The following is a 22,765-nucleotide window of genomic DNA, read 5'->3' as shown; positions in this document are numbered from 1 at the left end:
TATCAAAAGGAGACACAAATGAACATGACCTTCAAAGATCAATATTACCATACTTTTTTAAAAAAGAAAGGAGTTGCATACAGCAGCATCCTGCAAAGTTGCTAAGCATTGTAAAATATACTATGCTGTATGTACAACATAAACCCTATAGGCAACATGTCCTGATTAATTTCAGCAGACTGGTTGCTTCTAGAAGGCAGGGAAATTAATGTTAACCATTGGGGTTTAGCTGGACTGTTTCTGAGTTCTATAAAAGGAGGCTGACAGGAATATGCAAATTGCTAACACTTATGGATAAGTCAAAAAGTACTTAGTTAGCTCCCACATGAGTAAGGTGGCTAGGAAGACTGTAGAACAGAACCTTAGAATGACCTATCGAGGATAGGAAAGTTGAAAGCTCAGAGGATCTGGGAGAAAGTTGTAGTTTCAGCTCCTGAGCCCAGGTTGGGAGAATTAGAACAAGTATTGTTAACATTGGCTTATCAGGGTAGATCTGGTCAATGACAAGAAAGGAGCAAGTTTGCTCACATACTTCTTCACTATCAAAGTCTTGTTCAAAAATAGTAAAGCCAGGTATTGCGACATAGATCATTCTCAGCCACATAGTGATTTTGAGGCTAGCCTGGGCTATATGAGACTTTCAAAAAAATCAAAAAGTTCTAGGCCAGTTAGTGCTACAAATCACCACTGTATCAAAAACAAAAACATTCACAGATTAAAAAAAACAACAAATAAACATCAGTAAGGGTTTAAGGGCTGGAGGTATAGGTTAGTGGTAAATTATTTTCCTAGAATAAAAAATCAAGAGAACTAAGTGTCATTTAGTATCACAGATAGCTTCTACTCTTGTGGAAGTCTAAACCACCTCACAGGATGCCACTATTTAGCATTACTAAGTTAATAGAGAATAAACTACATTGGAAGGAAAAGCCCTGTCCTAGTTAACATCTGCCAGTCTCCTGGGGCAAAAGTGCAGTGGAAGGAGGTTCTATGAAGATATCTATGTGGGCCCTGGAGGCCCAATAGGTAGAATGGGAAGGTAACAGAAGTAGATCCCCTCTGGAACAAATTCAGTGTGGAAATGGAACAGGATGGATGGATGGGAACTGCTTGTTGCCTCTGAGGGTAAGAGTAATACCTCAGAGCATGATGTAGCTGAAAGGAAAGCTAAGCCTTCCTGGCATACCTGGTATACAGCTGCCAGAACATCTGTACTACATGCCTGAAAATGCAAGAGTTCCCATACACTGGCCCCAGCTCGACACTCACACCTGCCAATTTCTATGTACTGAGTAAGCCACTCTGAGCCAGCCCCACATATTCTCTCATGCCTTAGCTACCAGGCATTCTAGTCTATCTTTAAGACTCATTTTTTTCCTACTGATGCTTTCTCTTGGACTCAGCTAAAGTCTCCTTACTATTCAGGTGTTGACTGCCATTTAAAATAAAGAAAACTAAATTGTTCTCTGCCTCCATTCCCCAAATCTAACATTGTATATGCTCCCTCAGTGGCATATACTTTTCACAAATCATAGTGGTCAACCCCTTGGAAAATCACAGCCCATTTGCTCATCTGTATCTACATTAAGCCAGGGTTAAGAACAGTCCACACTAGCTAGCACAGTTACCTTACACAACAGAAGCTCAATCAGTAGAGGTTATATTTATAAAGTATTGCTATATATACTACAATAGTCATAGAGAAATGAAGCAACAGCAATTTAGTCCCATATACTTACAGGATAGTCTTTATGCAAAATAAACCAGGAAGGAGGCAGAAGGTCCAGCATCTGAGGACGACTCTTCAGTCAGGCATCAAAAGGAGCTACCACAACTTAGAATGGTTCAATATAAAAATATTCTATATTCTTTAAGATTCACAAAGAGAACTACCTGAAATTCTCAAGTAAAATGTCTTGCCTGAAATGCCCTGCTCACATGAGATTGTATTTTTATGAAATGGAAGCTTCCAAACTTTTGTTTTCTAGTGCTAACTGCTAAAAACAACTCCTTCTAGCCCAATTACACTCCAATCTCTAAAATAGTCCTGTAGTCATAAATTCATGTGTTCATCTACTCATAATTTTCCCTCTAAAAGTCTACAACCAAATGGCCACCTCTTTGTTTAGCAGTATTTTGAAGTTTTAAAATGCATATATCCTTTGACCTAGCAAGTTCCACTTGTTGTAATTTTAAAAAGTGGCATGTGAGAGAAAGATGCCATATGACAGAGCTTGGGTGGAGGGATTTTTATTGTGGGGAAACGGAATGGGAAAAGGATCAAGGGAAGAGGGGGAGGGAAGAGGAAGACTGGCCTCTTGTGGCAGAAGGAGTAGAGAAGAGTGTGGGTGGGGGAACAACACACAGAGAGACAGAGAAGGGTGGCTGGGCAGGGCCCTTTTAAAAGGGAAAGTAGTGAATGTGCACAAGTGGTGCTCTTAATGGCTGCAGCTGAGGGCGTATCTGCCTCTGCTTCCCAAGTGCTGGGACTAAAGGGGTGTGCCACTACACCTGTTTTTTTTTTTAATTCAACACACACTCTTCTAGACTCTTACCATTTTATCAAAAACCTGCTTTTGTGAGTATCTGTTGTGTTCACGTCTTGTGAAAGGACTATAGCTCACATCCATCAAGTGCCAATACCATGCCTTAGCACTGCCCCTACCTCAAAGTAGGTACTCAAACAAGTGAATGAATGAATAAATGTTGACGAATAGGCTTGATAGCTCCCCAAACTTCAGGAAAAGCAAAACACAACTTTACAGAGAAAACAGGAAAAAAACAATTAAGAGATTGTTTATCTAAAGAAGACAGCATTTGATAAATTTGAAAACTGAGTGACTAGTTCACCAAATAGCTAAGACAAAACCAAGTGTTTTCTAGAAATCATCCCACCCCAAAATTAAATACAAAAAATCAGTATTTCAGAAAACATAGGGCAATCTTAAAAGGAGTACGGGTAATAAAATACATATGATATGAAACCAGAAAGGGAACTTCTGTAAAGAGGACTAGTAGGACACAGGAAAGGGAATAGGGAAGAATGAGCAACAGAACAGAATACATAGGAAAATACCATAATGAAACCATCATTTTGTAAACTAATTTTAAAAACTATCTAAGGGCTAGAGAGACAAAAGAGGCATGGCACCAAGCCTAATAATCCCTTAGTCTAACACAAATGCACGCACAAATATAATTGAAAAAAGAATGAAACAAACATGAATTTACAATGTACATTAAGTATGTATATATTGTAAATACAATACATCAATCTTTTTCAGAAAGAAAATGAAAGTGAAAATAGACTCAGCAGAAAAACTTTCTTTTATAAAACATTAATCTTATGTGTGCTTTGCCTGCATGTATGTTTATTCCCATGTGCATGCCTGAAGCCTGTGGAGGACAGAAGAGAGCTTTGGATCCCTTGAAATAGGAGTTATACCCAGTTGTGAATTTTGGGAACTGAATACAGGCCCTTTGCAAGAACAGCAAGTTTTTGGTTTTGGGTTTCTTTTCTTTTCTTTTTTTTTTTTTTTGGCTTTTCTGAGACAGGGTTTCTCTGTGTATCCCTGGTTGTCCTGGAACTTGCTCTGTGGACTAAACTCTCAGAGATCTGCCTGCCTCTGCCTCCCAAATGTTTGACTATAAGGCATGTGCCACCACTGCTGGGCCATGCAGCAAGTGTTCTTATGTTCTTAACCACTAAACCATCTCTCTAGCCCCTAGAAAACACTTTCTAAAAGCAAAAGAAATCCTAACTTTTTTTAGTGAGTACATTTTGCACATGTGTTCTACAGTACATATGCGTAGGTCTAAGGACAACGTGTTGGAGTCAACAACTTGCAGGAGGTTCTCATCTAGAATGTGGCTTCTGGAGATCAAATTCAGGTCATTAGGCTTGGTGGAAGTATCTTTAAGCCAGTCATTGAGCTGCCTGAGATTTTATATAGTAGAAGCAGTATCAAAAAACATGATAGTGTAGGGAAAATATCTGCACCATGACAAAGAGTTAAAATCCTTAATATATTAAGAGTTCTTACAAAGGTTAGGTATTCAGTTCAGTGGCTCTAGAAAGTTCAAGGCCCTGGTTTCTTATAGACCCACTTAAAAAGAAGTATTTTGGGGGTCTGGAGAGATGGCTTAGCAGCTAAGAGCACTTGCTGCTCTTGCAGTAGACCTGTGTTCAGTTTTCAACACTCATGTGAGGCCATTTACAACTGTCCATATCTGTAGCTCCAAGAGCATCTACCTCTGGCCTCTGCAGGTACCCACACTCATATACACATGCACTCCTAAAGAGACAGACAGAAACACACACAGAATTAAAAATAATGAAAAACATTCTAGTGAAATAATGAACACAGAATATGAACATACCATTCACACAGGCCAGATACAAATGGCCAATGATTACTAGGTTCAACTTCAGTAGTAATGAAAATAGAACAGATTTAAAATATAGCTATCTAATTATGCAGCCCCAAGAACTGAGACAGCTACTTGTAAAAGTGATATATCAAGATCTACCAGTACCTCCAAGTCTAGGAAGCCATTCTTCAAAATGACTGGCTCATGTAGAAGTTCTATTTCAAAGTTTTATCATTTTGTTTTTTGAGACACGGTCTTGCTATATAGCCTTGGCTGGCCTGGAAATTTCTATGTAAACTAAGCTGGCCTCAAACCCACAAAGATCCATCCACCTGCCTTTGCCTCCCAAGGGCTGAGATTAAAGTTGTACACCACCATGCCTGCCATTTTTTTTAAAAGTAGAAAAGATATAATACACTTTACAAGTAAAGACAAATTTTATTGTTTGAACTCAAATGGCTATGTTTTTCTCATTTGTAAGTAGTAAGATTTTTCTAAAAAAATCCATCTTTTCTGTATTTCTTTGGAGAAACATGTGTAGTGTCATTACTACCTTTTTCATAAAGGCATTTGTAAACTGAGAAAAATACTATAAAAAAACAAACCACTCCCAGCTCAACATCTACCAGAAGAAACCCATCTTTGCTGGTATTACATTTACTCCACAGAATTCCCAAGCAAAGCACTAGCCATATAACTCCCACCAGCATAAATATGTGGAGCACAAAGAATAGTCAGCCAGGTCCTGAGCACACCCCATCACAGTAAGGGGAAATGACAACTAAAGTCATAGGATCACAAACAGAACCAATCCTGGGACCTGGAGGCAGTACTATGGTCTTCGTTTCCTTCTATTCTCCTCTACCTAAAACTTAATCCCCCAGATAAATATGCTATGTGGGGGGGCTAATGTGTATGTACACAATAGATTTATGAGATGTAATAAATAGTAGATATACAGAAAATGCTACTTGGGGGTCTCAGCTACAATCACAATGCAGCACGTGTAACAGTCAACATTTTCTCTTGTAGAAAATGGAAATTCAATTGGAATTATCTGTTTTATCATATAAAAATCCAGGTGATAAAAATATCAAACTTGGAATAACTACTGACTTAAAAAAAGACTTGAGAGGTTTGGGCTTGAAAAAGGATGAGAAATTACAGAACAATCCATTCTTAAAAAACTAAAATCGACACAATGGTTCCACAGTGCAGCAGATCTGTCACATAAATGTCAGGTCTACAATGACTTAGCTGTCCAGCTTTTCCAAAAGCATTTATTCTACTGTAGAATCCCAAGAGCTGCACATGTGTCTGAGTGCACTCCATCACAGGAGTACAGCAAGCAAGCATCATTAGCCACAGTCTCCAGTGTTCTGTGGCACTTTCAGAAGGGTGCCCTTCTAGGGAACCAAATTACCAGTTCCTGTATCTGAAAATGCAGTACAGCACTTTTTTTCTAACATTGACCAGTTAGTCATTTAGCCCAAACCAAAGCAAAGAAAGCATCATGCTGAAGACTGCTAGGTAAGAGCAGCAGCATAGAGGAAGAGATCAGGACAAACACTCTCCTGCTTCAAGGTGAACTGAAGCTGCAGATCACCAGTTCCAGCTCTAATCTGACACCCACCCCCAGATCACATTGTGACTACCAAGTAACTCTACCCAAACTGAACTGACCTTTCAGGGCTCAGGGAAGTGACTTTTTTTTATTATATGGCACAGTTTGGCCCAGTTATGTTTTTTTTGTCTTTGGGGTACTTTTATACTGTCCAAGAGTATTATCTTTTTTTTCCTTTTTAAATTTTGTTTTAAAAACAGATGGCCAAACCAGGACATATACTAAAAAAAAAAAAAGGAAGGTTACTTACCTGAGCCCTAACATCCCAGCTACCATGGAATCCTGTTGGAGCTGGTCTACAGAAGCAAGGTGTATTCTGGGGAGTCACATGTCACATCAAAGCAGGAACTGGTGAGTCTGTATTTTTATGGAGCCTAAAACAAAGAAAATTGTAAGTTGAAAGTCCCCATTGAGCTGCACCTTTTTCCCAAGGCTTTTGGGACATTTTGAAGATCAACACAAAGTACTGTTACTTCCCAGCTCTTCTAGTTAGAAGCAAAGAATAAACTGCAAGTACTGCCACAAGACACAGAATGCTAAAATAAAAACAAGATTTATGCTTGTTAAAATTGACACTATCAGAGGTCTTGACACCTCTGGGGAACACTTTGAAACTACAATGCATTCCAAAAGTGGTGATTTCTGGTAAGTATTTCTTCTACCAAGTCATACAGGGAAAATTCAAGGATAGAATGTGTTCAAAACTGCATGCAACATCAAAACATCACCTCAAAAAGAACACACCAAATCCAGAAGCCAAGTTTCCCTTCTGCTTCCAGCAGTCAAAGCTGCAAGGAACTGCTCTAACATCACACAAAGGGGCTTTCACCTTGAGATAAAAGACAAAAAGCACCAGGAGAGCCAAAGCCATCATTCAAAATATAGAAGTACATCCTTAACCAATTACTGTAAGCCTCTCAAATCAGTAAATCTCAATGTCTATAACACATTGAGTTGATAGGTCTTTTGACTATTTTGTTATTTTTTGTTATTTTTCTTAACATTTTTTTAGAATATATATATGAGCATTTATCTAAACGCATGTCTGTGCACCATCTGCATGTAGTGCCTGCTGAAGCCAGAAGAAGATGCCATCAGATAGATCCCCTGGGACTGGAGTTATAGATCACTGTGAGTCTCGATCGATTAAGGTAGTAGAAATTGGACCTAGGTCTTCTAGAAGAGGAACCATTGTTCTTAACCGCTGAGCCATCTCTCCAGTCCTTGTTGTTACTTTTTTTTAATTGAGAAAAATGAAATATATTAACACTTTATATTTCAACTAAAAATTGAAGATATGAAGTGACAATTTTTCCATCTTTTTCCATTTTTTAATTTCAATTAGAAACAAGCTTGTTTTACATGTCAATCCCAGTTCCTTCTCTCTCCCCTCCTCCCATGACCCCCACTAACATCCTACTTATCATATATCCTTTCTGCTCCCAAGGGAGGTCATTGTTGTTACTTTTTAAGGCAGTTCTGTTATATAGTTCAGATGTCATCAAACTCAGATCTTCCTGTTTCAGCCTCTCTTGTTTTTGAACACATGTTCAAATAAGGATGTTGCCATCAGGATACCCATTGTTCCTTGTTAAAAACCTAAATTGCTCCATATTAGCTAATTTCAGATACCTGGCTCTCCCAGCAATAATACTTTTTATCTTTAGACTAAAAGAAAAGCTTACATTATACAACTTAAGACTATTATAGTCACTCATGTGGTCAAATCCAGATGAAGGGCAACAGCAATCAAGTCCTTGGCAGCTGATTGCCAATTCCCTAGATGATGCCTACAGTTACCTTTTAAGACTCAGTAAAACCTCTTCATTCCCATAATTTCCTTAAGTCATAGAATTAAGTAATGGAACACTTTGAAATCCCAAAGTTAGTATTTTTTGGATGCTCGCCTAATAAAAAATCAAACCAATACCTTGTTTAGAAGGGCTTGCAAAGTCACAAGTTCTCAAGACCACTGTTTTTTTTTTAAACATTTTATTTATTTATTATGTATACAACATTCTGCTTCCATGTATATCTGCACACCAGAAGAGGGCACCAGATCTCATCACGGATGGTTGTGACCCACCATGTGGTTGCTGGGAATTGAACTCAGGACCTCTGGAAGAACAGTCAGTGCTCTTAGCCTCCGAGCCATCTCTCCAGCCCCCAAGACCACAGTTTTACGTACATACAATTTTATTGTTTTATTTTTTGTAGTACTGGAACTGAAATCAGTGCCCTGCATGTGCAAAGCAAACACTCTACTACTGACTGAACCATCTATCTTCAGCCCTTTTTTTTTCAGGTACTGAACTAAGCTTAATTCTAAGCTCTTAAAAAGTTTGAGTTCGTTAATTAACTCAAGATTTCAGACAAAAAAAACTAAAAATGAGTATAGTTAGGTGAAAATCAAACAAAAATGTTCATGCTTTAACACCTCTGGTTCTTAGGAAAGGGAGATAAGCACACTTTTACTAAGGCTTGGTCAATAAAAAGAGTCCAGACATCCACAGTACTGGCAAAGAGCTACACTAGGTGAGCAGACATCCAATGCTAGCAGAGCCCCCAGAAGAAGGTAAAAAAAGGCCAATATTTACTCTGGTCACACCGCCCCCTTTAACATTGCCTTCTCTCAGAGTCTTGCTACCACTCAGTCATCTCACACACTGTATCTACCATGAAAGTGGTCTAATCAAGTATTTAAGCCATCAAGAACAAATCAAACTTTCAAAAGAAAATGTTCCTTGAAAGAGAAAAGCAGAAGAAAATTGTGGAAAACAGAAGAGCACATACACCTTCTATATAAGCAAGCCCTGGAAGGAGGGAACCACTGACATTGGTCCTCCCCGAAATGATGAGTAGGTACAGTGCTGACTGGACAACTACAAAAGGCTGTAATGGGCACTGAGGACTATGCCCTTCCCTTGGAAGAACACTAGTGTTCTTTACTCAAAAAGAGATTGTTTCTCTCAGTCACATAGCTTGGTCTGCACAGATGTTACCAGAGCAGATGATGAAAATGAGATATTTTGCCACATTCCTAATTCTCCAGTCTAGACTGTGCTTAAAACATTGGTTACTACAAATGTCATTGTCCATGATTCTCTGTTTCCCAGAGGTAACTCAGACAGCATGGTGATAAAATGCTCTTAACCAGTTAAAAGATTCTCACTGATAGTCACCTTTAGGAAAGATAAAAGGTTCAGGATATAGTTTACCATGCAAACAGGCTAACAAGTTTACCACTGCTGTTCTTTATTCTAGGTTAAAGAAACAAACTTCTCAGGACTGCTTGGGTGGAGTTGGGGCACTGGCACATGGGACTGTAGTCGATTTTTCTTTCAAACTCCATAGCTTTGCCTCCCTGCCCCCAGTAGATTAGGCCTCATAGAAGCAGATCAGGCAGAGGGTACAACTCTATCTGGAAAATATAAACACAGATTGCAAAAACGGATCATAAACTTCCAAAATCTTTGTGGTTTATGCAGTGCCCCAGATGTACTTCAGGATTCAAACAGCATGAAGGAAAGAGTAGAAAGCTAGGGGTATAGCTCAACTGTGGGGTGATTGCCTAGCATACACAACGTCCTGGGTCTGATCACAATTACAACAAAAACAACAACAAAGTTTTAAAAAATTCTCAGAGTACAACTGACACTACATGATGCTTTCTTCCTAAGTGAAACAAAGATCTGCTACTGCAGCTTTAAAACATTCAAGGCACATCCTCATGGAAAGGAAATAGGAATATGCAATAGTTAATATTAGCAAGAAAGCCATACAGATTTTTCAAACTCTCAGGACACATTAACTCAACTCTCAGGACATACTAACTTCAGATGTCACCAGACAATTTGAAAAGAAACTGTATTCTAGAAGTTACTTACACTTTTTAGAGAGTTAGGAGTACAACAAATAGATAACTGGAAGGGCACCTGAAGGAAGCAAATACGTTGAAGAATATGAAAATAAACTAAAGAGTCCAACTTAGCTCAGGCTCAAATGTACAAACCTTGGAATCTTCGACAAGCAAGGCTTCAGTTTGTTTGTGAAAATGAATGCACTCTGTTGATCAGCCACTTGGCTGCTCTGACAAGAATGGGTCATGTGCACCAACTCATTTTAGATCATTTGTACTTCTTCTAAACTGTTTGGATTCTTTAAGGTTCTGACATACCCAAGTAGAAAATAAATGCAAGTGTTTCCTAGGCTTTCTGAATAAGATTTGAAGTTAAAACCAACAAACAAACAAAAACAAAAGCCCATAAATAAAAGTGTATTTTTCCAAATCCTTGGTGGAAATTCCCCAAAGACCTAAACAATCCAGACTTAATCTTTTTATAGAGATCCGGCATACTTCAAAGGACCCAAACGGTCAGGTTAATCATGTTATTAATTGAAACTTCTGAGATTCACATGACAATTCCAACCACAAACCCCAAAATTCTCGACTACAGTAATAATTACCTATTAGTACAATGTTACTATCAAGGCACAAATTGGCTTCAATTATATAGTATAATAAAATACCTAGAACTTGTGAGAGTCCTACAAACATCTCAGCCAATTAGCACCATTATGTTTTATGACCAGTATCAATAACCCTGTATTTGATCCTATTGTCTCTCTCACTGTTTGGGGTAGTGATTCCAAACACTGGAGACAACATGCAAATGGCTCAACAGAGCCCATTTGTGTTCCTGGAAAAAATAACCAGAAGCACCTATCTGCCTGACCATGAGTCAGGAATATCAATTTTGTGGTGGAGCCCATTTTTGCTGTGATCAACCCATACCCGAACACAAAGAACTAGCAGAGTTACTCCCTAGCAAGCTTTGCCTTCAGGGGTCCATACTTAGCAATGTCATATGGGGGTCTTTCTTGTGATAGCAATCTTTTTAGACTGCATAATGACTTTAAACCTTCAGTGCAAAAGCCTCGGAAACATTGCCACATAAAAGTCACCTGTGTTTTATTTTAAGTGATTTAGCCACAACCAAACTAGAAAGAGAATGAACTTTCAGAGATAATCGACAGGAGTCCCAGCGATGCGATGAACTTGCCCCATCTGGTACTGGAGATCCTGAGCGCTCCAGAACGAAGAAAGCCCGTTACATACAATGTCCCATTCCACTTATGTAACTGGATGATCGCTGTCGAAGCAGGGTGGGGGTGGGGTGGGAAGACGCTCATATTCCAAAGCCACCGTACAGCACCCCCAAAGAACCAGAGCACCCTGAGGGCATGGTCTCACGAAAGAGCTTCAGGTGCTGAGGAACGCACAGTCCCCTGCCCACGGTTCCTGATGAGAACTATAACCACCTTTTATGATGAGTTGTGGGACCCAGAACATAATGTCTAGTCCTTTATGTGGGTGGACAATAACCCCCATCTACTTGTTTCTGCCAAATGGGGAATGGAGCTGGAAGACCGACTCGCTTGCAGTGGGGGCAAAAAGTCATGGAATGGGTGAGGAGGAAGGGGAAGCAAAGACCAGAGAAGGGGGTAAGCGCTCAGGAGCCCTTGTGGCGCACTCTCCCAACGGGAGGTGGACTGCGCACGCGCAACAGTATGTGCGTGCTGGGGGGGGGGCGAGTAACGGGAGAGGGGGCGCGCAAAGGAGTGGGGACAGCGCGATCCAGGGAGAGGCCGGGACCGCGGGCGCGCGACGTTGCCACGGCCCAAAGCCCCAAGAAGGGCAGGAGCGCGCGCAACCCCAACTCATGAAACCCAGACGACAAGGGCGCCTGCACGGCCCAGGCCCAGGATGCACACAGAAGGGGCGGGCAGCGGGAGGGAGTCATTCTAAGGTGGTTCCAGGGAGATCGGGCTGAGGAAGGTCGCTCGCGACTGAGGGTGACGAGTGGAGGAGAAAGCCACAACCGGCGGTAGAAGGAGGGGGAGGGTAGACAGGAGGGACGCCATCTGCCAGCCTTGTTGCCCGACCCTGCGGGCCCCTCCCGCGTCACGTCCCGCCCCTACCCCCGCCCCCGGCAAGGGTCCCCGCCCGCGGCCTTGGCGGTCCCACTCACAGTCTCTCCTCCTCGCCTCCACCTCCTCCGCTCGGCGCGGCACTGGCGGCAGCGGCGCGGCGGCGGCCATTTTCCGAACGGCTTTTACCACAGCCCTCTCTCCGAGAGGAGGGAGCGCGCGCGCAACCGATGCCGGGACCCCGCACGGCCGACGTCGCGCCCCGCCCTCCGGGCCAGCCTGCTCGCTGCTGCACCTGCGCACCCGCACCCCTCCTCCGGAGCTTCGTCAACCCTACCCTCCATTGGCTGTGGCGCCCAGGCTGTGGCGGAGCCTTAGAGCAATGACGCTTCCAATTGGCAGGAGTTCCTGTCTCTTTAGGCCAGGGAAAAGGGGGCGGATCCCAGTCAGCTGCGGATTGGTGGCAGTGGACTGTCATTTAGGGAAAAGAGGCGGCTAGGGCGCGGTGGGACTGGTATTGTGGGCTGCATTTGAATGCTAAGGATTAATGGGGCCCTAGTGGATGCTGGCGCTTAAGAAAGCCTAGGCTCTTGGCGCCTATTAGCGCCGCCCTGCTGAGCATTTGACCCTCGATCCACAAGAGCATCTGATATGCTGCAATAAACATTTGATGGCGCCAGCACTTTCTTAGTATCATCATTTTCAGTAGAAGCAGCAAAAGTTGCCTGCTGAGAAGCCTGACATTGTTCCAAGCAAAGGGACTTGTTTTAAAGGGCCCACGTATTATATTATTCCACTTAATTTCCAGGTGTCACAGTAAACTCAACATATGAAACCTTGGTCTTTGCAGACTTCTATGGTGGCAAGATGGTACGTGCCAAGCCCATATGAGATGTCATTGTTGGATCAGATAGTGAGGTGGAAATATGTATAAAAGGCAGTGAGCCCAAAGAAAGCAGCACTGCTTTGAAGACATATTTTGGGACCTGGGACCCAGCAATCTCAATCTAAAGTATGAGGGAAGGTTTAGGTAATAGGATATCAGGTAGGAGTGTCATAGCAACCTTACCCTGATATCACTCATCATCCAATACTTCTTGTATTAAACTTATGCTCAACAAGATTCAAATGTGGCTCCCACCTCCATTCATTTATTTGCTAGGCACCGTTTTACAACTGAGCAAGGAAACAAACTAGAATCCTAAGGGTCATACTAAACATACAAGTACTTAGAACTTAAATTTTTACATAGAAATAAAGACTTTGATAACTCTTGAATGAATTGGTACAGGAGACTGTTTCCTGAACATTACACCAGTAGCACAGACACTGAGATCAACAATTGATAAATGGGACCTCCTGAAACTGAGAAGCTTCTCTAAGGCTAAAGACATAGTAAGACAAAACGACAGCTCACAGAATGGGAAACGATATTCACTAACCCCACATCTGACAGAGGACTGATCTCCAAAATATACAAAGAACTCAAGAAGCTAGTTTCTAAAATACCAAACAATCCAATTAAAAGTGGGGTACAGAACTAAATAGACATTTCTCAATAGAGGAATCTAAAATGGCTGAAAGGCACTTAAGAAAGTGCTCAACATCCTTAGCCATCAGGGAAATGCAAATCAAAACAATTCTGAGATACCATCTTACTCCTGTCAGAATGGCTAAAATCAAAAACACCAATGACAGTTTATGCTGGAGAGGATGTGGAGAAAGGGGAACACTTCTCCACTGCTGGTGGGAGTGCCAACTTGTACAGACACTTTGGAAATCTGTATGGCGATTCCTCAGGAAAATGGGAATCAGTCTACCACAAGATCCAGCAATTCCACTCTTAGGCATACACCCAAAAGAAGCACACTCATACAACAAGGACATCTGTTCAACGATGTTCATAGCAGCATTATTTGTAATAGCCAGAACCTGGAAGCAACCTAGATGCCCCTCAACCGAAGATGGACAGAGAAAATGTGGTTCATTTACACAATGGAGTACTACTCAGCAGAAAAAAAGCAATGGAATCTTAAAATTCGCAGGCAAATGGATGGAACTAGAAGAAACCATTCTGAGCGAGGTAACCCAATCACAAAAGACAAACATGGTATGTATTCATTCATATATGGATTTTAGACCTATAGCAAAGGATTACCAGCCTACAATCCACACCCCCAGAGAAGCTAGGCAACAAGGAGGACTCTAAGAGAGAAACACATGGTCCCCTGGAGAAGGGGAAAGGGCAAGGTCTCCAGAGAAAATTGGGAGCATGGGGGGAGGGGAGAGGGAGCTAGGAGAATGAGAAGGGGAGAAGAGGAGGGGTGAGGAGGACATGAGGTTGAGTCAGGGAAAGAATAGAGGAGAGCAAGAAAAGAGATACCCTAATAGAGGGAGCCATTATAGGTTTACAAAGAAACCAGGCACTAGGGAAATGTCTGGAGAGCTACAAGGATGACACCAACTAACAATCTAAGCAACAGAGGAGAGGCTACCTTAAATACCCTCCCCTAATAATGAGATTGATGACTAACTTATATGCCACCCGATAGCCCTCATCCAGCAGCTGATGGAAGTAGAAGCAGACACCCACAGCTAAACACTGAACTGAACTGAAATCCAGTTGCAGAGAGGGAGGAGTGATGAGCAAAGGGGTCCAGACCAGGCTGGTGAAAACTACAGAAACAGCTGACTTGAAAAGGGGGGGATCTCTTGGTTCCCAGACTGATCACTGGGAAACCAGCACAGGACTGATCCAGACTCCATGAACGTGGGTGTCAGTGAGGAGACCTTGGAAATCTATGGGGCCTCTTGTAGATCAGTACTTATCCCTAGCCTATGACTGGACTTTGGGAGCCCATTCCACATAGAGGGACACTCCCTGAGCCAAGACACACAGGGGAGGGCCTAGGCCCTATCCCAAAGGATATGACAGACTCTGAAGATCCCCCATGGAAAGTCTCACCCTCCTCAGGGAGCAGAAAAGGTATGGGATAGGTAGGGTGTTAGTGGGAGGCAGGGGAGGAGGGGAGGGAGAGGGAACTGGGATTGACATGTAAAACAATCTTGTTTCTAATTTAAATGAAAAATGGAAAGAAAAGAAATAAAGACTTTGAAAATAGATAAGCTGTTGTTTTGCTTCAAATGCTAGGATAAAGCTGGAAGGAGGTCCTGCTAGGGCAGTAGCAGATGGATTATGATATGTTGTGGTGTTTAAGATGTATGTTCAAAATTAAGCCAAAAGTATTGAATGTCAGATGTAAAGAAAGAAGAAAACAAGGATAATAGTTGAGTTTGGGGCAGAATCATCCAAGTGAATGTTTTTTGTTTGTATGTTTGTTTGTTGATTTTGTTGTTGTTGTTTTTACCACAATAGGAAAAACTAGAGGATTCTCAGCTGAGTTACAAGCATTTGATAAAATTCAACATCTACTTATGATTTAAAAAACACCATAAAGAACTATAACTAGAGTTCTGGACGTCAAGTTTGCTGTATTCAAATTGAAGTCAAGGGTGCAAAAATACAGAGCAATAAAACCTTGAACTTGGAGAAACAGAACCATACTTCCATGGTAGTATCATAAACATCACCATCACAACCAGCAGCAACAGCAGCAGTCCACCAATACCTGTAAATGGACAGAAGACCAGACAGAATGAAGGCTTAACTATTGACCTGAAGAATTTTAGAAAACCAGGAGAGAACTTCCTCCAGAATAGCTGTCTTTTTGTCGGCAATCTTCCCCTGATGTCACCGAGGAAGAAACAAATAAACTTTATGAGAACTATGGGAAAGCAGGTGAAATTTTCGTTCTTAAGGATAAAGGCTTGCCTTTATTTGCTTGGAGATATGACTCCTTAATGGAAATTGCCAGAGTGCAGCTGGACAATATGCCACTCTGTGGAAAGCAACGGTGCATGTGCTTTGCCTGTCTTAGTGCATCCCTTACAGTCTGCAACCTTCCTCAGTAAATATTCAACGAACTGCTGGAAGAAACCTTTTCTGTGTTTGGCCAGGTGGAGAGGGATGTGGTCATTGTGGTTGACTGAGGAAGGCCCGCAGGGAAAAACACTGTTGAGTTCTCAGGGAAGCCAGCTGCTCAGAAACCTCTGGACAGATTCAGTGAAGGCTCATTCTTTTTTCTCTGACTTTTTTTTCTATTAATTTATTTTTACATTCCAATCCCAGTTCCCCCCCCACCTCCTATCTGCTCCTTGGAGAGGGTGAGGCCTCCCCTAGGAATTCTACTAAGTCTGTCCCATCAACTTGTTGAGGCAAGGTCAAGGCACCTTTCCATCCCCACACCCCTTTGTCTAGGCTGAGCAAGGTATCTCTAAGGTTCATTCTTCTAACCACATTTCCTTGGCCTGTTACTGTGGAGCAGCAGTTAGTTAGATGATGAAGAGGGACTTGCAGAGAAGCTGGTTATGAAACAAAAACAAAACAACCCAAACAAACAAACAAAAAACCCAGCAATTGCACAAGGAGAGAGAACAGCCACCCAGATTTGCACAGCCAGTGTCACCTCCTGTAAGACACTCATTGAGATGGAGAAGTAACAGCAAGATCAAATGCACCCAAACATCAGGAAGGCTCCTGAGAAGCTGCAGATGGAGATGGAGGCAGCATGCCATGAACACCAGGTTATGCTAATAAGGCAGGATTTGATGAAGTGTCAAGAACAGCTTCAGAGAATGGAGGAACTTCATAACCAAGAGGTTCAGAAACAAAAGCAGTTAGAGCTCAGGCAGAACTTAAGCGCAGGCACCTTGAGGAAGAAATGTGGTGGCAACAAGAAATGATGCAGTGACGAAAGTAAGGATTCAAAGGAACCTTCCCTGATGTGAGAGAATAAGAGATTTAGATGGGGCAAATGGCTATGGGAGGTGTTGTGGCCATAAACAATAGAGGCACCATGCCCACTGCTCCTGTGCCAACTGGTACCCCAACTCCTCCAGGACCTGCCACTATGTGATGCCAGATGGAGTCTTGGGATTGGCCCCACCAACAGCTGAACACTGGCCAAGCTGCTATAAATTGAAGGAATTGGTGGAATTCCTCCTGCATTCAAACTGTCCAGTTCCTGGAGCTGAATTTGTTCCAAATAAATGCTGTTGATACTAAATAAAGTTGCAGTGTCTCGTTTCCCACAACCTTTAAAAGAAGGGCCTTTTTGGACTAGTCAGAATTCTATCCTGGAAAAGTGTTAGGAATTCTTTCCAAATAGGTAAGTCTTCCCTGCCTGTAGTATGCTTGGAGCCAGATGGCAAGGGAGGGGTAGTATTTAACAAATCAAAGTCTGTGGTATATTGTTTTATCAGGTCTGTTTGGTGCATTCTGAAGTATGTTGATTGTTGAGGGCCTGCAGAACCATAGCAAAATGGACTCAGTTAAAGCTCCATTAATTTTTTTTAAATTTTTCTTTTTTTATTTTAGAAGTACTCTTATTTACACATCAATCCCCTATTCCCTCACCCTCCCATCCTTCTATGCTCTCCAACGACCCCCCAAGTCACCCCTACCCACTCCCCAAGGATAGTGAGGACCTCCACGGGGGACCATCAAAGTCCATCACATCATTTGGGGGAGGGCCTAGGTCCTCTTTTATGTATCTGGGCTGCAATAGTACCTCTCCATAGGGAATGGGTTGTTTGTAATAGCCAGAAACTGGAAGCAATCTAGATGCCCCTCAACTGAAGAATGGATGGAGAAAATGTGGTATATTTACACAATGGAGTACTACTCAGCAGAAAAAAAAACACAATAGAATCTTCAAATTCGAAGGCAAATGGATGGAACTGGAAGAAAACATCCTGAATGAGGTAACCCAATCACAGAAAGACAAGCAGGGTATGTATTCACTCATATATGGATATTAGACCTAGAGCAAAGGATTACCAGCCTACAATCCAGACCACCAAAGAAACTAAGAAACAAGGAAGACCCTAATGGTCCCCTGAAGAAGGGGAAAGGGACAAGAACCTCTGAGTACATTGGGATCATGGGGGGGTGGGAAGGGGAGAGGAGGAGAAGGGGAGGAGGTATAGAACAGGAGGGATCAGGGGGACTGAGACAGGGGAGGAATAGAGGAGAGCAATAAAGGAGATGCCTTGATAGAGGGAGACAGTACAGGTTTAGAGAGAGGTCTGGCACAGGGGAAAAGTTAGGGGATCCACAGGGATGACCCCAACTAAGAATCCAAGCAGTGGTGGGGAGGTTGCCTTTGATGCCCTTCTCCTATAGTGAGATTGGTGTCTACCTTGGTTGCCATTCCTACAGCCTTCATTCAGTAGCTGATCCAAGCAGAAATAGGCACCCATAGCTAAGCACTGAACCATACTCCTGGAATCCAGTTGTGGAGAGGGAGGAGGGATGAGCAAAGGAGCCGAGACCATGCTGGAGAAACCCACAGAATCAGTTGACCTTACCAAGTGAGAGCACGGAGACCCTAGTTGTAAAGGTAGGGAAACAGCATTGGACAGAACCAAGCCCTCTGAATGTGGGTGCCAGTTAGGAGGCCAGGGAAGTCTATGGGACCTCTAACAGTGGAGCCAGTCTTTATCCCTAGAGCTCCATTAATTTTTAAACATAATTTCTTTATTGAATCTTTGGGAATTTCACATCATATATCCCAATTCTACTTACCTCCCAGGCCCCCCATATTCTCCCCTCATCCCTGTAATGCCCTTCAAAACAAAATTTTAAAAAATCATACCAAAGCAAAGCAAAGTAAGCAAGCAAGGAAACAAACAAAAATAAGAATAAGACAAAACAGCAAAAAAAACCTCTCGGCTTCTCCATCATTCCTGCCTCTTCCACGCCTCCTCATTTGTCCTGGTGGCAGTAGGAGCCTTGTGTGTCATTCAGTAACCCTTTTATCCAACTAGCTTTACTAGCAAATGTTCACTGCAATGAGTCATTGGTCAAGGCCTCTGGTTTCTGGTACACCATCATCACTAGATCCTCACTGAAACTCCTCTGGGATATCCCTTGGTCACCACGAGACATGAATATCTTGCAGGTATTGTTCCTGTTCTGCAGGACCAGTCCCTTCCCTCACTCCAGCAGGTCCTGGATGGGGTAGATGCTAGGGTGAGCCAACCCAAGGCCCAGCTGTGGGCCTGGGAGCACCATTAATCTTGATAATTCTTGTTTTCTTTCTTTCCTTCTTTGTCCATCATGTTTTAATTACTTTAATTATTTAATTAAGTTAATTGATTATCTTTACTTCCCTCAACCCCAGAGACCCTGCCATTTGTACCACAAAACCTAAACATCCTCTAGTGACCTAGCCCAATTCTTCCATTTACTTGCAGGTGAGAATTTAGGCAAATGTCCACAGAGGTTACAACATATATTCAGGTCATACATGAGCCTTTCATGCCCTAAGGAAGACATTTTCTCTTGGATGTTTTCTTTTCTTTTTATTTTTAATTAAATTTATTTATTTATTTTACATCCTGACTGCAGTTTCCTCTCTCCTCAATTCCCATTCCCTTCCCCAAACCTCCCTCCCCTGAAACCACTCTTCCTGTTTCTGTTTAGAAAAGGGCAGGCCTCCCATGGATATCAACAAACATGGCATATAAAGTTGCAGTAAGACTAAGCACCTCTACTTGTATTAAGGCTGGGCAAGGCAACCCAGTATGAGGAGTAGGGTCCCAAAAGCCAGCCAAAGCATTAGGGACAGTCCCTGTTCCCATTGTTAGGAGTCACACAAATAGACCAAGCCATTTACAACTGTCATATATATGTAGAAGGCCTACGTCAGAGGTGGTTGGTTCAGGCTATGTAAGCTCCTATGAGCCCAGGTTAGTTGTTTCTGTGGATTTTCTTGTGATGTCCTTGACCATTCTGGCTTGTAAATCCTCCCTGTCTTCAGCAGGATTCCCCGAGCTCAGCCTAATGTTTGGTCATGGATCTCTGCATCTGTTTCCATGACAATTGGGGTAGTTACCAACCCATGAGTATAGTAGAATATGGTTAGACCCTCATTACATCGATTTTTTTTCTCCAAACATATTTGGTTCTATCCTGGACTCTAGCCCATCCAGTCTCTAGGTCCTGGCCCTCCAGGCAGTGTCAGGAGTGGGCTCACTCTCATGGCATTGCTCTCATTCTGGACTAGTCATTGGTTGGCCACTCCCATAGTCTCTGTGTCACCCTTACCCCAGCACATCCCATAGGCATGACAGACTGTAAATCAAAGATTGTGTGGCTGGGTTGGTATCTCAATCCCTCTACTAGAAGGCTTGCCTGGTCACAGGAGCTGGACAGTTCAGGCTACATATCCACTATTGCTAGGAGTCTTAGCTGGACTCATCCTTATAGATTCATGGGAGTTTCCCTTGAACCAGGTTTCTAGCTCATCTGAAATGAGCCACCTTTCCAGTCAACTCTTTCAGTACTCTTCCCCTCCCAACCCTATCCCTCATGTTCCCATTTCTACCCACCACAGTCCACTCACAAGATCTCTTCTATTTCCCCTTCCCAGAGAGATCCATGTGCCCCCCATCCCTGGGCCTTCCTTGTTACCTAGCCTCTCTGGGTCTGTGAATTGTAGTTATCTTTCATTTTACAGTTAATATCCGCTTATGAGTGAGTACAAATCATGTTTGGCTTTCTGGGTCTGAGTTACCTTACTCAGGATGATTTTTTTCTACTTCCATCCATTTGCCTTCAAATTTCATAATGTCATTGTTTTTAACAGCTGGGCAATCCTCTGTGTATATGTACATTGTGTAAATATAGCATATTTTCTTTATACATTCTTTGGTTGAGGAGCATCTAAATTGTTTTCAGGTTCTGGCTATTCTGAATAAATCTGCTATGAACATAGTTGAGCAAGTGTCCTTGTCATATGATTGAAAATCCTTTGCATATATTCCCAAGAGTGATATAGCTGGGTCTTGACATAGAATGATTCCCAATTTTCTGATAAACCACCATGTAGCTGGAGTTTCTGTTTCACCTGGTCCCACAACTGCTTTGCCCCAAATAAACACATAGAGACTGATATTAATTATTAAACTGTTGGCCGATGACTTAGGCTTTGTACTGGATAGCTCTCTTAATTATTAACCCATAACTATTAATCTATGTATTTCTACAAGGCCTTATTTTACCAGAGAACGCTCCAGCATGTTACTCCTTCAGCTTTTTCATGGCATCTCTCCCTAGCGGCTGCTCTCTGTGTCCTCTTGCCAGCATTCTCCTCATTTCATAGCCCTGCCTACACTTCTTGGCTATATACTGGCCAATCAGTGTTTTATTCATCAACCAATAAAAGAAACATATATACAGAAGGACATCCCCCATCGCCACCATATTGATTTCTAAAGTGTCTGTACAAGTTTGCACTCTCACCAGTAATGTGGAGTATTCCCCTTGCTCTCCAGCAAAACCTGTCATTTGTATTTTTTATCTTAGCAGTTCTGACAGATGTAAGAGTTTTTATTTGCATTTCCCTGATGGATAAGGATGTTGAACCTTTCTTTAAGGGCTTCTTGACCATTTGAGATTCTTCTGTTGAGAATTCTGTTTAGATCTATACCCCATTTTTAAATTGGATTATTTAACTTTTTTGATGTCTAGTTTCTTGAAGTACAATATTGAATAGATATGGAGTGAACAGCCTTGTCTTGTTTCTGATTTTAGTAGAATTGCTTTGAGTTTCTCTCCATTTAAGTTGATATTGGCTGTCAGCTTGCTGTATATTGCTTTTTATTATGTTTAGTTATGTTCCTTATTCCTGATCTCTCCAAGACCTTTATCATGAAGGGGTGTTGGATTTTTGTCAAAGGCTTATTCAGCATTTAATGAGATGATCGTGTGTTTTTTTTTCTTTGATCAGTTTGTTTGTATGGTAGATTACATTGACTGATTTTTGTATGTTGAACCATCCCTGCATCTCTGGAATGAAGTCTACTTGATCAAGGTGGATGATCTTTTTTATGTATTCTTGGATTCAGTTTGCCAGTATTTTATTGAGTATTTTTGCATCAATAGTCACAAGGAAAATTGGTCTGTAATTTCCTTTCTTTGTTGAGTCTTACTGTGGTTTGTGTATCAGGGTGACTGCAGCCTCAAACAAGAGTTTGGCAATGTCCCTTCTGTATCTATTTTGTGGAATAATTTGAAGAGTATTGGTATCAACTCTTCTTTGAAAGTCTGGTAGAATTCTGCACTGAAATAATCTGGCCCTAGATTTTTTATTTTTAGTTTTTTGTTTGGGAGACTTTTAATGAGTGCTTCTATTTCATTAGGGGTTTATTTATAAAGTGTTTATCTGCTCTTGATTTAATTTTGTTATGTGGTATCTATCAAGAAATTAGTCCATTATTTAAGAGTTTTCAATTTTGTTTTGTACAGATTTTTGAAGTATGATCTGATGATTCTCTGGATTTCCTCAGGGACTGTTGTGATGTCCCCCTTTTTTTCTGATTTTGTTAATTTGGATATTCTCTCTTTGCCTTTTGGTTAGTTTGGATAAGGGTTTGTCTGTCTTGATGATTGTCTCAAAGAATCAACTCTTTGTTTGAATGATTCCTTGTATTGTTCTCTTTGTTTCTGCTTTATTAATTTTGGCCCTCAGTTTGATTATTTGATGTCGTCTACTACTCTTTGGTGTGTTTGCTTTTTTGTTTGTTCTAGTGCTTTCAGATGTGATGTTGAGTTGCTAGTATGAGATCTCTGCAATTTCTTTATGAAAGCACTTCGTGTTATGAACTTTCCTGTTAGTACTGTTTTCATTGCTTACAGTTTCAGAGGTTCAGTCCATTATCATCATGAAGGGGAGCATGGCAGTGTGCAGGCAGATGTGGTGCTGGAGCTGAGAA

The 22,765-nt window shown here is 41.8% G+C and overlaps 1 protein-coding gene, 1 long non-coding RNA gene and 1 pseudogene across 2 annotated transcripts in view; 1 reads left to right on the top strand and 2 right to left on the bottom strand.

The window, feature by feature from the left end:
• The window catches only part of Mecp2 (methyl-CpG binding protein 2), a 59,346-nt gene extending 52,982 nt beyond the window's left edge, over positions 1-6,364 (bottom strand). Inside the window, 1 exon segment of the mRNA XM_027432453.2 lies at positions 6,246-6,364. The gene's annotated coding sequence lies outside the window, so the exon portion shown is untranslated.
• Positions 6,365-9,230: 2,866 nt separating this feature from the next.
• Positions 9,231-12,158, bottom strand: LOC118239432. The gene is made up of 2 exons (XR_004771497.1): positions 12,028-12,158; positions 9,231-9,416 (listed from the first exon to the last, which is right to left on the bottom strand). It is a non-coding gene; the product is annotated as an uncharacterized LOC118239432 (long non-coding RNA).
• LOC100773041 lies at positions 12,157-17,045 on the top strand (annotated as a pseudogene).
• The last annotated feature ends 5,720 nt before the right edge of the window (positions 17,046-22,765 follow it).

This window comes from Cricetulus griseus, chromosome X, assembly GCF_003668045.3.
Source record: "Cricetulus griseus strain 17A/GY chromosome X, alternate assembly CriGri-PICRH-1.0, whole genome shotgun sequence".
NCBI lineage: Eukaryota > Metazoa > Chordata > Mammalia > Rodentia > Cricetidae > Cricetulus > Cricetulus griseus.
The sequence above is the reverse complement of the archived record's forward strand: the minus strand, read 5'-3'. Positions and strand labels throughout refer to the sequence as shown.